This window comes from Lathyrus oleraceus, chromosome 6 (genome assembly GCF_024323335.1).
Source record: "Lathyrus oleraceus cultivar Zhongwan6 chromosome 6, CAAS_Psat_ZW6_1.0, whole genome shotgun sequence".
Lineage (NCBI taxonomy): Eukaryota > Viridiplantae > Streptophyta > Magnoliopsida > Fabales > Fabaceae > Lathyrus > Lathyrus oleraceus.
The window spans coordinates 27666973-27683463 of record NC_066584.1 but is presented as its reverse complement, the minus strand read 5'-3'; positions in this window follow the sequence as shown (position 1 = coordinate 27683463).

The following is a 16491-nucleotide window of genomic DNA, read 5'->3' as shown; positions in this document are numbered from 1 at the left end:
TGTCCATCTAGTACAAAGACACAGCAGAGATCAACCATAGCACTTACTTCTGTTGAGCCTGCACATATCAGCATGATGTCTCAACATTGATTTGAACATCACCTGTTACAGCATTACAGATTTATCTTATTTTTATAACAGACAGAATTATAACGTGCAGAAGGTAAAAACACAAGTAATTGTTAACCCAGTTCGGTGCAACATCACCTACTCTGGGAGCATACCAAGCCAGGAAGAAGATCCACTATCAACACTATTAATTCAGAGTTAAACTCCCCCGTTTACAACTCTTCACTTAATCCCTACCCAATGCAATCTATACCTAGGAACTCCTAGATTCCTATCACTACAAATACAATGTAATGCTAAACAACTTGAACTTGCTTCACAACTTCGTTCAAGACCACAACAAACTCTTACCTACAGGCTTTGAGTTACAAATAATCTCATGCCTTCGAGCACTGAGAAACACATGGTAACCTTCCCACAGGTTGGGAGATTTACCTCACACACACCCCTAATTTTACATTATTTGAGGTTTGCAAAACCTAGGTTACAAACTGCTATTTATAACCTAAACACCCAACTGGATTTGGGCCTTCAGAAATCGTAGCAAATTCCTCCTTTGCTGTTACAAAGCCAGCAGAAACCTTATGCAACAATCAAGGTCTTCAATCTTTTACTTCCTAAAATATCTCCATATTTGGAAACTGTATATTCACCAAATATTCTGATTGAGTCTTCAAGACCTCCACAAATAACGCCACATAGGATTCTAACTAATCCCAGACTATTGAATAAGTTAATACATAACAGAATTAACTAATTCAGTTTTATACACAGGCGCGATCACAGTCACGATGTTGTGACATCCTACATGACATGTTGGTCCAGATGTTGAACTTCTTCAACCCAACATATTAAAACAACAGAGGTGATTACATTATTTGTTTTACAAAATTAATGTCAATCCTAAGGTACTAACAATCTCCCCCTTTGGCAAATTTTAGCTAAAACAAATAAACATTACACTAGACACCACATCCCAATATGGGTTTGCACTTCCTCTTTGTCATTGTCAGCACCATCACCAACACCAACTTTGGTGTACATGAAGAATCAGCTGCACAAGAATCAGCTGCATCACAACCCTTCCCCTCAACCCTAGAGCTTCCTGAAGAATATGTAATGCTGAGTACATAGATAATGTAACTCAGATCACAAGACACAACTGTCCTCTTAACTCAAATCACAAGTCACAAGTGATATACCCAGTTAGTGCCTTTTGTGCCTGAAACCAACTTCTGCTTGCTGCCACATTTTGCTTGCTTCTGGTACATCCTCAGGACAATGTTTCTCTCTCCCTTTTTAGCTAAACATTTATAAATGAAACCTTCACAAAACCAGATCCAAGCGCAGTATGCCCAAATCTTAACAAACCCCATGGATTAGAGGGAATGGAATGTCGTTATTGTGAGAAGAGGAGTGCTGATACATCCTTTAAATAGGCCAGACCATGCTTAGGAATTAACGGTAAGAGTAAATACTTGGTCAAGATCCATAAATATATGCTTAGGAATTAACGGTAGGAGTAAATACTTGGTCAAGACCTATAAATATTTGCTGAGAATCAGTCAGAGAATCACCACCAATATCCCAGACTATCTTTGAATACTTTTTATAGCTCTTGGCTGTTTCTTTTCAGAAACAACAGTTCCAATGCGTGTAGACTATTCCATAAATGCTGTCAGACACGTTGCAAGCGATGTCTTAACATTCGACACTGCTTTTGTCTGCATTCTTCATGTATTCTCCTTATCACCATTTCCTAAAACCACTTTCTCACCTCCAGTGGTAGCTTGACATCTAGCACCACACATCCATATTTCCAGCTTGATTGGAAAATAAGTGAATCTGGTTGTAATCCATGATTGAATGCGCCAGCTAGCCATATCTTCAATCATCCAAAGATTGCCATTAATTGTGCAATCACACAACACCAGACATTCATACTGAATGTTCTGTGTAACACCCCAATTAAAATAAGATAATTATTTAAGTTAAATTAATATTTTATTTATTAATTTAATTGAATAATTGGAAATTTGGATTATTATTATTATTATTTTGGAATAATAATTATTGGAATAATTATTTATTGGAATATATAAGTTGGAATAAAAAGTCCCAATTTTGGAAAAAGGGTTTTCACGTGAAAAGGAAAAGAGAAGCGGCTGAAAGAGAGAAAGGGCAAAAGGCAGAGCAAGAGAAGAGGAAAAGCTTGAAGCTGCAGAATTTGCCGGATTAACTCAGGTAAGGGGGGTTTATCATCGGTTAAAGGGTATTATATGATAATATGTACTGGGTAGTGATAACCATTGTTTTACCTCTGATTAGATGGATGCATGATGAATTTGTGAAATATTGGATGAATGAAATTGGATGATAATTGAAAGGGGTTTGGTAGGAATTGGATGTAAAAGTGTTAGATTTTGTGTAATCGAATAAGATAGGAATTGTGTGGAAAATATGGACGATTATTTGGTGTAAATTGGACTGTAGAAGGTTGGATCGGATAGGTTTCGTAATAGAGAAAGCCATTTGCAGATCTGGAAATCTGGTTCTGTAGCAGAGGGTTCTGTTTGCGCGCGATTCGCGGCGCGAAGCCCAGTTCGCGGCGCGAACTGGCAAAATCCAGAGGGGTTCTGTAACGCACCGTTCGCGGCGCGAACCCTGCTGCGCGGCGCGAACTGTGCTGTGCAGAAGTGGATGTTGGTGAGTTTTGAGTACGTTGAGTTGCGAGGCTCTTAGTAAGTCGCTGTAATTGTATTATCAATAATTAACAGTGATTATATGATTGTGTATGGCCAGAGTTGTGAATTTTCTGTGCTGTTGTGGTGCAGTTTTGGTTGTTAGGCTGAGTGATGTAACGTAGCTGAGATATGATGTAGTCGGGATCATTTCCCGTTTTTTTGAGTAGTGTAGGTATCAGTAGAGTACGCTAATACTGTGTTGATTTTATGGCATGATGTGATGTGCTTTTGTGATAAAATGTGTTGATGATATGTGATGGTATGCATAATGCTGTGGATGTATCAGTTATGTATGTATTGTGAATAGACTGTTTTATGGCTTAGAGTGTAAGCATGTGTCTATTCTTGAATTGTTGTTGTTGTTGTTGTTGTTGCCTTGCTAGATGATTAGCATGCATGGCATAGCCTGTGGGGCTGTAGCTAATTCCCATTGTGAGGAATTAGTGAGTAAAATATGGTGGAGTTGTTGTTGATGTTTGCATACTAGATGAGTAGTGTGCATAGTCTAGCCTTGGGGCTGTAGCTAATTCCCATAGTGAGGAATTAGTGAGTGAGTCATTAGATCTCAATGAGTGGGACTAGTGAGCTCAGTAGCCGTACCTGGAGGGATCGGTGAGCTTGAACTGTATGTTCAAGAATAGTCGGTACCGCATATGTTGAGTCTCATTGCATAATGAATGTATGGCATATAATATGAATGGATGTATTCCAGTATTATATGTGTGTTGAATGTTGTGTGTTGTGTTGTTGATGTTGAGTATGGTTGAGATTATACATATGCTATATGTTATTGTCGAGTAGAATGTTTGAGTTGATACTGCAGTTGCTGAGTGCGTAGTCTGGTTAGGGTGAATAAATGCGTATTTACTTAACATTACATAATGTTGTATAATGCTTATTATATTGATTGAGGAACTCACCCTTACAACTATGTTTTTCAGGTAACGAGCAGTGAGTTGAGTAGAAGCTAGTCCTTGGAGTATAGTGTCGTCCTTAGTGGTCATGCTCTGGTAGATGTAACATCGGGAGGGGATGTTTTAATTATTTTGATGTTGATTGTTGAATAATTTACATGTACTGTGGTACATGTTATTACATGATTGAATTGATTTTCTATCCGCTGCGAATTATGCAAAAGTGTCCTATTTTGATTAAATAAATGAGCATGACAGGATATTTGATGAATATTGTGTGACACCCTTCGGGGCATAATTACTCTGATTGATATGTTATATATTTTAATTAAATATTTTGGGGTATTTAGAAGGGTGTTACATTAGTGGTATCAGAGCATAGTCGGTCGAGTCGAGTCGTAATTATTCTGTTTCCCCTGTACGGAATAGGTGTTGTGTAACCCTATCAGTACTTATTGTTTAGTTGTTGGGTCTCAGAATTGAGATGGCTGGAAGAGGTAGAGATGATGCTGCGATTGCTGAGGCTCTGGGTATGCTAGCTGGAGTACTTGGAGGGAATCCGAATGTTGTGGGAATGGGAGCTGCTCGTCAACTGAGTGAGTTCCAGAAGAACAATCCTCCAATGTTCAAGGGAGCATACGACCCAGATGGTGCTCAGAAGTGGTTGAAGGAGATTGAGAGAATCTTCAGAGTAACTGAGTGTGCTGATAACCAGAAGGTCAGGTTCGGTACACATATGCTGTCAGAGGAAGCTGATGATTGGTGGGTTGCTACCCGCACTGAGTTGGAATCTGCTGGGAATGCTGAGATCACTTGGGCAGTGTTCAGAGAGAGATTCCTGAAGAAATATTTTCCAGAGGATGTTAGGGGAAAGAAAGAGATAGAGTTCTTGGAATTGAAGCAGGGTAACGGGTCTGTTACTGAGTATGCTGCTAAGTTCACAGAGCTGTCGAAGTATTATACTCCCTACAGTGAGGCTACTGGGGAATTTTCCAAATGTGTGAAGTTTGAGAACGGGCTGCGTCCCGAGATCAAGCAGGCTATTGGATATCAGCGGATCCGAGTGTTTTCTGATCTGGTTGACTGTTGCAGGATTTTTGAACAGGATTCCAAGGCCAGAGCTGAGAGCTATCAGCAGAGGGTTGATAGGAAAGGCAAGAATCAGATTGATCGTGGAAAACCGTATGCAGCTGGCAAAGGTTTTCAGAGACAGAGTGGGATGAAGAAGCCTAGTGGGGGAGACTCTAGTGCTCCTGTTAAGTGTTACAGATGTGGTCGGGCTGGACATCGTGTTCATGAGTGTACCAGTGCTGAGATGAAGTGTTTCAAGTGTGGAAAAGGTGGTCATTTGGCTGCAGAGTGCCGGTTGAAGACTGTGACTTGTTTCAACTGTGGAGAGTTGGGTCATATCAGTCCGCAGTGTCCTAAGCCGAAGAAAGAGAATCAGTCGGGAGGCAAGGTTTTTGCTTTATCGGGTTCTGAGACTTCTGCAGATGATCGTTTGATCCGAGGTACGTGTTATATTAATGGCTTTCCTCTTGTAGCTATTATTGACACAGGTGCGACTCATTCTTTTATATCTTTGGATTGTGCTGTGAAACTTAAGTTAGAGATATCTGAGATGCGTGGTAGTATGGTGATTGATACTCCTGCGAAGGGTTCAGTGACTACTACGTCAGTTTGTTTAAATTGTCCCTTGAGTATTTTTGGTAGAGACTTTGGGATAGACCTTGTGTGTCTTCCATTAGTGCAGATTGATGTTATCCTGGGTATGAACTGGTTGGTGTTTAACCGAGTTTATATCAATTGTTTTGATAAGACTGTGATCTTTCCTGAGATTGAGGAAGGGAAGAGTTTGTTTCTATCAGCGAGGCAAGTGAATGAGGAAGTAGCTGATGGGGCAGAGCTGTTTATGCTGTTAGCGACTTTGGAAGCTAAAGATAAACTAGTGATTGGCGATCTCGCTGTGGTGTGTGATTTTCCTGATGTGTTTCCGGAAGAAGTGAATGAATTACCACCAGAGCGTGAAGTTGAGTTCTCGATTGATTTGGTACCTGGTACTAGGCCGATATCGATGGCTCCGTACCGTATGTCTGCTGTTGAGTTAACTGAATTGAAGAGTCAGTTGGAAGATTTGTTGGATAAGAAATTTATTCGTCCGAGTGTGTCACCGTGGGGTGCACCAGTGTTGTTGGTTAAGAAGAAAGAAGGTACTATGAGATTGTGTGTGGACTACAGGCAACTGAATAAAGTGACGATCAAGAATCGGTATCCTTTGCCGAGGATTGATGACTTGATGGATCAGTTGGTTGGTGCGAGTGTGTTCAGCAAAATAGATTTGAGATCTGGGTATCATCAGATACGTGTGAAGACTGAGGATATTCAGAAGACTGCTTTCAGAACAAGGTATGGACACTATGAGTATCCGGTGATGCCTTTTGGTGTGACTAATGCGCCTGGAGTATTCATGGAGTATATGAATAGGATTTTCCATCCGTACCTAGATCAGTTTGTTGTGGTGTTTATTGATGACATTTTGGTGTATTCGAAATCTGAAGAAGAGCATGCTGAACATTTGAGAGTGGTGTTGGAAGTTCTACGAGAAAAGAAGTTATTTGCTAAACTGTCAAAGTGTGAATTTTGGTTAGAAGAGGTTAGTTTTCTTGGTCATGTAATTTCAAGAGGTGGTGTTGCTGTTGATCCTTCTAAGATAGAAGCGGTATCTAAGTGGGAAGCTCCGAAGTCAGTTTCTGAGATAAGAAGTTTTCTTGGACTTGCAGGTTATTATAGGAAGTTCATTGAGGGATTCTCTAAGTTGGCGTTACCGTTGACGATGTTGACTAGAAAGGGGCAAGCGTTTGTTTGGGACTCAAAATGTGAAGAAGGTTTCCAAGAGTTAAAGAGAAGGTTAACTACTGCTCCTATCCTGATATTACCGAGTTCGTCGGAACTATTTGAGGTTTATTGTGATGCTTCATTGCTGGGTTTAGGTGGTGTGTTGATGCAGAATAAGCAGGTTATAGCTTATGCCTCGAGACAGTTAAGAGTTCATGAGAGGAACTACCCGACACATGATTTAGAGTTGGCAGCTGTGGTATTTGTTCTGAAGTTATGGAGGCATTATTTGTATGGGTCAAGATTTGAAGTTTTCAGTGACCATAAAAGTTTAAAGTATTTGTTTGATCAGAAAGAGCTGAATATGAGGCAGAGGAGATGGTTAGAATTTCTGAAGGATTATGATTTTGGGTTGAACTACCATCCGGGTAAAGCAAATGTAGTGGCTGATGCATTGAGTCGGAAATCATTGCATATGTCTATGTTAATGGTTAAAGAACTGGATTTAATTGAACAGTTTAGAGACTTGAGTTTGGTGTGTGAGAGTACTCACAATAGTGTCAAATTGGGAATGTTGAAACTAACAAGTGGTATTTTGGATGAGATCAGAGAGGGTCAGAAATCTGATGTGCTTTTGGTTGATAAGTTGACTTTAGTGAATCAAGGTCAAGGTGGTGAATTCAGAGTTGATGAGAATGGTATTTTGAAATTTGGTAATCGGGTGTGTATTCCGGATGTTGCCGAGCTTAAGAAGAGTATTCTTGAAGAAGGACATCGTAGTGGTTTGAGTATTCATCCTGGAGCTACGAAGATGTATCATGATTTGAAGAAGTTGTTTTGGTGGCCGGGAATGAAAAGAGAAATTGCGAGTTTTGTTTATTCCTGTTTGACTTGTCAGAAGTCGAAGATTGAGCATCAGAAGCCGTCTGGGCTAATGCAACCGTTGGCTATTCCAGAGTGGAAGTGGGACAGTATCAATATGGATTTTGTTTCGGGTTTACCGAGAACAGTTAAGAATTTTGAGGCTATTTGGGTGATTGTGGATAGATTGACAAAATCGGCTCATTTCATTCCGATCAGAATGGATTATCCGTTGGAGAGGTTAGCTGAATTGTATATTGAGAAGATTGTAAGTCTACATGGTATCCCGTCGAGTATTGTTTCGGACAGAGATCCTAGATTTACATCGAAGTTTTGGGAAGGTTTGCAGAAGGCTTTGGGAACTAAGTTGAGATTAAGTTCTGCATATCATCCGCAGACTGATGGTCAGACTGAGAGGACGATTCAGTCATTAGAGGATCTTTTGAGAGCTTGTGTTTTGGAAAAGGGAGGTGCTTGGGATTGTTATTTACGTTTGGTTGAGTTTACCTACAACAATAGTTTTCATTCGAGTATTGGTATGGCACCGTTTGAAGCTTTGTATGGTAGGAGATGTCGGACACCTTTATGTTGGTATGAGTCCGGTGAGAGTGCTGTGGTTGGACCAGAGATTGTTCAACAGACTACTGAAAAGATTAAGATGATTCAGGATAAGATGAGAATTGCTCAGAGTCGTCAGAAGAGTTATCATGATAAGAGGAGAAAGTCACTTGAGTTCCAAGAGGGAGATCATGTGTTTCTTCGTGTTACTCCGATAACTGGTGTTGGTCGAGCCTTGAAGTCAAAGAAGCTGACTCCTCGATTTATTGGTCCTTATCAGATTTTGGAGAGGATAGGGGAGGTAGCCTATCGTATCGCTTTACCGCCGTCACTTGCGAATTTGCATGATGTTTTTCATGTGTCTCAGTTGAGGAGATACGTTCATGATCCGTCGCATGTAGTCCAAGTAGATGATGTACAGGTGAGAGATAACCTGACTGTTGAAACATCACCTATGAGGATTGAAGATCGAGAGTTGAAGCAGTTGCGGGGTAAAGAGATTGCCTTAGTGAAGGTAGCTTGGGAAGGACCAGCAGGTGGCAATGTGACTTGGGAACTTGAGAGTCAGATGAAGGAATCTTATCCAGAGTTGTTCGCTTGAGGTATGTTTTCGAGGACGAAAACTCTTTTAGTGGGGGAGAGTTGTAACACCCCAATTAAAATAAGATAATTATTTAATTTAAATTAATATTTTATTTATTAATTTAATTGAATAATTGGAAATTTGGATTATTATTATTATTATTTTGGAATAATAATTATTGGAATAATTATTTATTGGAATATATAAGTTGGAATAAAAAGTCCCAATTTTGGAAAAAAGGTTTTCACGTGAAAAGGAAAAGAGAAGCGGCTGAAAGAGAGAAAGGGCAAAAGGCAGAGCAAGAGAAGAGGAAAAGCTTGAAGCTGCAGAATTTGCTGGATTAACTCAGGTAAGGGGGGTTTATCATCGGTTAAAGGGTATTATATGATAATATGTACTGGGTAGTGATAACCATTGTTTTACCTCTGATTAGATGGATGCATGATGAATTTGTGAAATATTGGATGAATGAAATTAGATGATAATTGAAAGGGGTTTGGTAGGAATTGGATGTAAAAGTGTTAGATTTTGTGTAATCGAATAAGATAGGAATTGTGTGGAAAATATGGAGGATTATTTGGTGTAAATTGGACTGTAGAAGGTTGGATCGGATAGGTTTCGTAATAGAGAAAGCCATTTGCAGATCTGGAAATCTGGTTCTGTAGCAGAGGGTTCTGTTTGCGCGCGATTCGCGGCGCGAAGCCCAGTTCGCGGCGCGAACTGGCAAAATCCAGAGGGGTTCTGTAACGCACCGTTCGCGGCGCGAACCCTGCTGCGCGGCGCGAACTGTGCTGTGCAGAAGTGGATGTTGGTGAGTTTTGAGTACGTTGAGTTGCGAGGCTCTTAGTAAGTCGCTGTAATTGTATTATCAATAATTAACAGTGATTATATGATTGTGTATGGCCAGAGTTGTGAATTTTCTGTGCTGTTGTGGTGCAGTTTTGGTTGTTAGGCTGAGTGATGTAACGTAGCTGAGATATGATGTAGTCGGGATCATTTCCCGTTTTTTTGAGTAGTGTAGGTATCAGTAGAGTACGCTAATACTGTGTTGATTTTATGGCATGATGTGATGTGCTTTTGTGATAAAATGTGTTGATGATATGTGATGGTATGCATAATGCTGTGGATGTATCAGTTATGTATGTATTGTGAATAGACTGTTTTATGGCTTAGAGTGTAAGCATGTGTCTATTCTTGAATTGTTGTTGTTGTTGTTGCCTTGCTAGATGATTAGCATGCATGGCATAGCCTGTGGGGCTGTAGCTAATTCCCATTGTGAGGAATTAGTGAGTAAAATATGGTGGAGTTGTTGTTGATGTTTGCATACTAGATGAGTAGTGTGCATAGTCTAGCCTTGGGGCTGTAGCTAATTCCCATAGTGAGGAATTAGTGAGTGAGTCATTAGATCTCAATGAGTGGGACTAGTGAGCTCAGTAGCCGTATCTGGAGGGATCGGTGAGCTTGAACTGTATGTTCAAGAATAGTCGGTACCGCATATGTTGAGTCTCATTGCATAATGAATGTATGGCATATAATATGAATGGATGTATTCCAGTATTATATGTGTGTTGAATGTTGTGTGTTGTGTTGTTGATGTTGAGTATGGTTGAGATTATACATATGCTATATGTTATTGTCGAGTAGAATGTTTGAGTTGATACTGCAGTTGCTGAGTGCGTAGTCTGGTTAGGGTGAATAAATGCGTATTTACTTAACATTACATAATGTTGTATAATGCTTATTATATTGATTGAGGAACTCACCCTTACAACTATGTTTTTCAGGTAACGAGCAGTGAGTTGAGTAGAAGCTAGTCCTTGGAGTCTAGTGTCGTCCTTAGTGGTCATGCTTTGGTAGATGTAACATCGGGAGGGGATGTTTTAATTATTTTGATGTTGATTGTTGAATAATTTACATGTACTGTGGTACATGTTATTACATGATTGAATTGATTTTCTATCCGCTGCGAATTATGCAAAAGTGTCCTATTTTGATTAAATAAATGAGCATGACAGGATATTTGATGAATATTGTGTGACACCCTTCGGGGCATAATTACTCTGATTGATATGTTATATATTTTAATTAAATATTTTGGGGTATTTAGAAGGGTGTTACATTCTGTGTACAGGATGTCATGACATCGGGTCTGACATCCTGGAAAAATCCTGCATAATCCAATAATTCCTTTTATAACTTCCAGCAGGTACAGCCATATCAGATGCCATGACATTGTGTATGTCACCTGAAACAATCCTGCATGAACATGTCTTTCATCTAAGCTCCAGCAGGTACATCCAATATCAGAAGCCTTGTCATTGTATGTGGCATTCTGAAACAATCCTGCATGCACATGTTCTTGAACTCCAGCAGGTACATAGGATATCTCATGTTAAGACATCACACATGACATCTTGTGAACACTCTTTGTTTTACCAAAATTGCTGCCAACACTTAGAATCAACAAACTCCCCCTTTGGCAAAATTTGGCTAAAACATATATCTGTCCTTTTTGTTCACAAGGTAAACTATCAGCAGTTAAACAACATAACATAAGTTTAATCAGCAGCAGAAGCAAAACAATTACTAGCTATGGCTACTAGTAATACACACATGCACAAGGGTACTTCTCCTCCCCCTAAATCTGTGCAACAAACAGAATTACTAGTTATGAATGCAACTAGTAAGACACACAAATTGTCCAAGGCAATGTCATGACATCCGGTCAGACATTCTTCTGCTCACTCAGCCTTGACACACACCACATCATCCCAATAACTACCAAGGTGCCATACCTTGTTATCTGAGAACACATAGACCACAAGCTTGATGATTACTTGCAGCGCAAAGACAGAACTCCCCCTGTCAAGAACAACCAACTCTCCTCTTGAAACTTGGAGATCACACATGAACATATCCAACACCCCAAAGTTGGACCTTCACATACTTCCTGACTCAAAGAGAACCCAGACCACTTGATGAATGGAAAACATAAGACGCATCTTCATGTCTTCAAGAGCACTCCCTCTGTTCAACCCTCCTGGCTGAACACATCCACACTCTGTGTCAATCTCTCTTCTAACCAGAACAGAAAACCACTTCTCCAACTGTTCTAACATAAGTTAGGACATCCTTCATAACATAACTAAACACACCATCTGATAATTTTCAGATATCATTGAGTCACCAGCTTGATCCAAAAGAAACCAGACACAAATTTGGACATATACACTCTCATCCCATTACAAGGGATAATCTTCCATAGATAACTCAGACCTCCTTCCACAAGCTCCAATAGATGAATAGAAAACACCTCCTTTTGTCTTCAACTTACTACTTTTCTGCTCAAAGTAATTTGTCTCGGACTTTCCTCAAGAATAATCAACTGCCATATGTTGATTATCTTGATTCTTCGAACTCACTTCTGAGATAGACCAAATGCCACTGGTTGATTACCTCCTTTATGAATCCTCATATGAAAAAAAATTAAATGCCACTTTTTGACTTCTCCACGTTTATCAGACTTTTCCAAAGATATTCTGACCTTCCAAGTGAGACTTGAACTTCACGCTGCATGGGTCCCATTCAGTCCATGTGCAACAGTTCCAGAGTTTTGGATGTTGTAGGGTGTCCCAACTTAGGACATGACATCTTGGTTTGCTTGCCAACCTGGAATTCTCTACAGACTCTACCTTCATCAATAAGCAGCTTTGGAATTCCTCTAACTGCTTCCTTGGATATGATCTTTTTCATTCTCCTTAAATGAAGATGACCAAGAAGCCTATGCCACAACTTCACCTCCTGTTCTTCCTTGGCTGAGGGGCAAATTTAGGAGTAGTTTGAGACGTTAGGTTCTTATAGATAGCAGTTATCCTTGGACCTGGATCCTCTCATAACCTCCTGATTATCTTCATTAGTCACAACACTGTGTTTTAACATCTAGCTGTTGAATTCAACTCCTTCTTCTGCCACTTGAAAGAACTTCCGCTCTTCACAGAACCAGAGTTCAACGCTCTCATAGACTTGATTGTGGAACCAAGTTTGAGTAAGCAACCTCCATCCTGCAGGTTTGCAGTTAAGTCATCCAAGCTCACACCTTGATGAATCCCTGCTTCTTCTCCAAAGACGTTAGACACTCTGATGCATGAGTCTTCAGAAGGACCAGTTAGACATTAACCCTTCAGCTATACCAAGGATTCCACTTCCTAAAGCAAGGCTATTTCCATGATGTCAAGATTGCTGCCACTTGTTCTTAACTCCACAGTGTGCATTAGCCAATGCTCTTCCTTACCTAGATCAGAAATAAACTGATCCAAGTAATCACCATCAAGACCATGATGTCTTCTTCTTATTGTACACACCAAGGCTGAACATGTTTCTTGCCAGGAAACCTTTTCAGAGATCATATGCTTTTGCTCCCACCAAAGAGATAGATCATAAACCAATGTATTATCCTTCCTGTGATTCTGCACAGGGTCTTGAAGAAGAGATGTTCCAACATCTTTAAGAACATCAGTTGTCTTGAGCTCCAAGGATAATAAATTAAATACTTGTACTTGGCATAGGTAGACATTGATCTTAAATCCTTTCCCAATTATCCTTTCAGATACTTCCACCATAAGAATACTTCGAGAATACTCTTCTTGTGTCAACATCTTCTGCTTGCAAGCACCTCAACAATTTTGAGGATCTTTCCAGATTAGATTCACCCTTTGGAATGCGAGAGATGAATCCTTCCTTGCAGATGTGTCACACAACAACCAGAACCCATGTGACACAGGTCAACAGCCAACCAGACCCTAGGCTGACCAAACGTGAGGAGGTTAACCAAACCTCCCCCTCAAATTAACAATCATGGAAACTCCACACCAATATCCATGCATTGTACACAAATGTCTCAACATGACATACACTATCCCTACCAGTGGCAACTAACTCTATGAGTTATTCCTGTACATACTCCAATCACACAAATCAGACTCCAGCTGACCATAAGTACTAAAAAAGACACCAGTCAATAGTAGATATGCACTGCCAGAACATACTACCTCAACCAACCTCTGAATGAAATAACAATCAGGTTACCCCATTACTGACTTCTAACATCCAGGGGACATGTCTTCCAACACAACATAGTACTTCAGGGAACAACTATCCAACCCTGATCAATCTACAGGGACAACATGAAATTTCACAATGTCACATCTCAACCAGCTCCACTTCTAGAGATCAGACTTCTAAAAGTGACCTTCATGAGCACACACACAGTTGACCCTACCCTTGTCAACTTAGCACACACAGATGTCTCCTCTTCCAGGTCAGGAGTAGGTTCCAAACAAAAGTATCCCTTTGTTTGACACCTAAACATCTGCTCTTCAACCAGTAGCTGCATACTTGTTGAACAACATGTTCTAACATCACATAGAACATTAGTTCCACCTCCTTGGAACAAACCCTCCTTGAAAGTCTTCAAGGTCTTCATATACACTACCCAAAAGAGTAAAAGAATCAGCGATCAGGTGATTCTTACCATCCTGAAGTGAGAACGTCATGATGAGTGGACTTGAGGAGACTCAAGTATCTTTGACATCTTCAGTAGGTTATGATAAAATCTTGAATGCAACAGCCTTTCATCCACATGAGGGGAAACTACATCAGAGTTTGAGTTTTGCCAGGTATTATGCAGCGGAAAACATAATACAACTCACCCTATGAACACACACTTCACCAGATCAGCCTCCAAGAACATACCAAAACTAGCACAATTGTCCCACACAAAGGCCAATTGCCAACCTCCAGAGACAGGTACACACAGTTCCTGTCATGAATAGTCCATCCACCTACTTCAAGGGACCATTCAAGGAAATCACAGAACCTTCCACAGGTTCCAACATCAGTATTAACATAACTCCTTGCAAGATACCAGAAAGTATCACCCATGGATCTCATCCAGAAACAAAACAGGATGCCTGCTCTGATACCAAATGAAATTCTGGTGTAGTCAGAGTTCAGATGTTCTACTCCAAGTCATGACATCTGATCCAACATTGTTACTAATACAGCAAGACATTTACAAATTAAAACCCAGTACTGATATGCACACATTCACAGATGTCACGACATCTGCTACTATATTACCATAGTATGGAAGAACACCCAGTTCTGTCCATCTGGTACAAAGACACAACAGAGATCAACCATAGCACTTACTTCTGTTGAGCCTGCACAATTATCAGCATGATGTCTCAACATTGATTTGAACATCACCTGTTACAGCATTACAGGTTTACCTTATTTTATAACAGACATAATTATAACGTGCAGAAGGTAAAAACACAAGTAATTGTTAACCCAGTTCGGTGCAACATCACCTACTCTGGGGGCATACCAAGCCAGGAAGAAGATCCACTATCAACACTATTAATTCAGAGTTAAACTCCCCCGTTTACAACTCTTCACTTAATCCCTACCCAATGCAATCTATACCTAGGAACTCCTAGATAGAAACCTCCAGTTTCCATTCCTATCACTACAAATACAATGTAATGCTAAACAACTTGAACTTGCTTCACAGCTCCGTTCAAGACCATAACAAACTCTTACCTACAGGCTTTGAGTTACAAATAATCTCATGCCTTCGAGCACTGAGAAACACATGGTAACCTTCCCACAGGTTGGGAGATTTACCTCACACACACCCTTAATTTTACATTATTTGAGGCTTGCAAAACCTAGGTTACAAACTGCTATTTATAACCTAAACACCCAACTGGATTTGGGCCTTCAGAAATCATAGCAAATTCCTCCTTTGTTGTTACAAAGCCAGCAGAAAACTTCTGCAACAATCAAGGTCTTCAATCTTTTACTTCCTAAAATATCTCCATATTTGGAAACTGTATATTCACCAAATATTCTGATTGAGTCTTCAAGACCTCCACAAATAACGCCACATAGGATTCTAACTAATCCCAGACTATTGAATAAGTTAATACATAACAGAATTAACTAATTCAGTTTTATACACAGGCGCGATGTCACAGTCACGATGTTGTGACATCCTACATGACATGTTGGTCCAGATGTTGAACTTCTTCAACTCAACATATTAAAACAACAGAGGTGATTACATTATTTGTTTTACAAAATTAATGCCAATCCTAAGGTACTAACAATTTCCCGCAAAGCTAATCTATTTGGGTTGAGGTTCCCTTTTTGTATTTTCTCTACAGGTTCGCCGCTCACATGATCCTTTCCCAACCATTCTTATGAAAAGATTTAATTGTATCCTTTTAGATGATTTCTCAAAAGATTGGGAAACCACCTTTGCCTCAAGTTTCTTCATGATAATGACCTTTCTCTCGTCATTTCCCTACTTCTTGGTGTCAACTTTCTTCTTCATGGGGTCCCTGGAAACGTCATTAGGGAACATTGTTAGCGTCACAAATAGGGAATGCATGGCCTTTCTTCCATTTGTTAGTGCCATTATCATATCCATATTATTCATAACATCTGCAAAAAGAAATAGCATGTGTCAGATCATAAAAATAAAGGCAACTTACCAAGAAGATAAGACAACAGAAATAAATGATGGATTTACTTGTCACCAAAATCTTCTTCATTTCCTTTTTTGTTGTCTGCCTCAAGTGATAAGGGAATGTCAATGTATCTAGGTTTCTTTTTTAGAGGATCAAATCAACGCCTCTAGGGTCAACATTCTCCATGCCTGTAAAATTTGTTGGGTAAAATTATAGACTATCAACGGTCTAGAGGGGGGATGAATAGACATCCAAAGTTAAAAATCGTTAAAAAAAATTTTTTATCAAGGTTTCAAAAAGCATAATTTATTTTGTATGGTGGAAACAAAGTCAGCATAACAAAGATTATGCTTATGGATTGAGGGATTCATAAATGTACTTAAATAGTTTAT